Here is a 2,500-nt window from a genome sequence, read left to right on the forward strand (position 1 = left end):
ATCTATCTATATGCTTTCCTTTGCCTGTTCCTCTTTCTTTTTCACCTTAATCGCTTTCGCTCCTTGTTCTCGCGCTCCATCTCTCTTTCTCTCTTTCTCGCGCTCCTTTCCTCTCCCCGCCTTCCTTCCCTCCTGCTTTTCGTAATTGTACAGAAAAGAGCAATTCGCAGGGATCGTGAGCACAAGAACGATGTCTCTCATAATTTCCGCTAGATGACACTCTCTGACATCAATATCGTGTCAAAGTACATTCTTTACAAATGCTTACTTGGTTTTGTTAATGGTGAGAGCCGTTTCATTACTGGTTATTTCATTACGAGAGCTATTTGAATACGGATAGCAGGTGTGCAATAAGGAATGAATCAATTTGGCTTTTTTTTGCCCTTTTTTTCCAATTATAGAGTCCTATAGGATACCATGCCACGAGATATGGTAATTAGAAGTAAGTTTAGTGTCAACAGCTTACAATATCGCTCAAAGAAATACCTGATAAGTACGTACGCTGGGAATTAGTATTAAAGAAATTGTACAGTCCGATTATAATCGCGTTTCCCATGTAGCTCTGTTACTGTTTTTTTTTTTCTTCCTTTCTTTCTTTCTCTCTTTCTTTCTTTCTTTCTTCCTTCCTTTTCCTTCTTGTTTTCTTTCTTTCTTCTTTCCTTTCTTTCTTTCTTTCTTTCTTTTTATTATTTTTTTTTCTCTCGTGCTTAGTTTGGTCGGTTAGTTAATGTTGTATATTTTATTTGGGTTTAGGTTTGTTTAATATGTAATAATTGTCGTGTACTTTATTTAATGTTTTAGTGTGTTTTTTTATTATTCATAATCCGATTAATTGTAACTGAATAATCGTTTATAGATGTTCACAATTCTACATGTAATCTGCAACGGCCGCTTTGAAAGCATCAAAGAGTCCGGTCTTTGCAACATTCTCTTGCAAGAAAACCTTTGTACAATTCTTAGACCAAACTCGTTCAGCATCAGTATCATTATCCCAAGGCCGCGGTGGCCGAGTGGTTAGAGCATCGGACTCGAGACTGCCACGACGGCAATCTGAGTCCGAGGGTTCGAGTCACCGGCCGGCGCGTTGTTCCTTGGGCAAGGAACTTCGCCTCAGAATTGCCTGCACAGCCGCTGGTTGGGCAAGCCAGCCCAATCAGTGCCGGTCCCAAACAGGGTAAATAGAGTAGGGGACTCGATAAAAAAAACACTCCTCTTCTCTCCCCTTCACCACCCCCCGCGGAAGAGCAACGCAAACACGCTCTAAATTGCCAAGAAAATCTTGGAAAATCCATGATCGGCAACGTCCTTGTGGGACAGGGCACTTAAAAAAATAATAATAATAATTATCCCATCCTCCCTCCCTCCTCCACCCAAATTTTGTACATTTCCGTGCGAGTTCATAACGTTTTCCAAAGGTCCTCTGCCGTCTTTCTATACACACGCCCATAAGTGCGGGCGGGCGCGCGCGGGCTGGCATCGAAGCTCGGCACCGGAATAGCGGGACCCAATTGCGTTTTCTCAACCGGAAGTCGCCATCTTCCCGACAAGGAAAATTCAATTTGGAAAAGCTTTCAGGCGTGGCTTATACGCCTCACTGGAACCCAAGCTCAAACTCATTAATATGCATCAAAATAAGAATATACTGGGATGATGGTGGGGGGAGGGGATGGGGGGGGGGGTTGGATGGTGGGGATGGGGAGGGGGGAGTTGGGAGAAAATAATAAAAGGTTTTGTAAACTCTGACCTTATCCCCCCTACCCCTACCCCTACCCCATGACCCTACCCACATACCCCCTCCCTGACCTCTTGCTCGATGATGCAATCTGAGTGTAATGAAATTAAGGCGTGACCTGATCTCGCACGGAGTCACCTCGTGTAGCTAGGTCAAGAGAGAGAGAGGGGAAGGAGAGTAAGAGAGGGTGGGGGGGAGGGAAGGAGAGAGAAGAGAGAGAGGGGGAGAGGGAAGGAGAGAGAGAGGAGAGAGAGAGAGAGAGAGGAGAGAGAGAGAGAGAGAGAGAGGAGCTTGAAGAGAGAAGGAGAGAGAGAGAGAGAGGAGAGACGAGAGAGAGACGGGAGAAGAGAGAGAGAGAGAGAGAGAGAGAGGAGGGAAGGAGAAGACGAGAGATGAGACGAGAGAGAGAGAGAGAGAGAGGAAGGGAAGGAGAGAAGAGCGGAGGAGGGAAGGAGAGAAGAGAGAGGGAGAGAGACGAGAGACTAGGAGATGGATAAGGAGGGAAGAGAGAGGAGGGAAGGAGAGAGATGACAGAGAGAGAGAGATTGAGGAGAGAGAGACGAGAGAGATGAGAGAGAGTGAGAGGAGAGGAGGGAAGGAGAGAGAGAGAGGGAGAGAGAGAGAGAGGAGGGAAGGAGAGAGAGAGAGAGGGGGGAGAGTTATTATACTTATTTCTATCTGTTAATCCTCTTTATTCCTTCGATTTCCTTTGTATGTTTGGAGCCATTTCTTTTGCTTAAATCTCTATCTATTTATAGTATGATAATG

Source organism: Penaeus monodon, chromosome 3 (assembly GCF_015228065.2).
Source record: "Penaeus monodon isolate SGIC_2016 chromosome 3, NSTDA_Pmon_1, whole genome shotgun sequence".
In the NCBI taxonomy this organism is placed as follows: Eukaryota; Metazoa; Arthropoda; class Malacostraca; order Decapoda; family Penaeidae; genus Penaeus; species Penaeus monodon.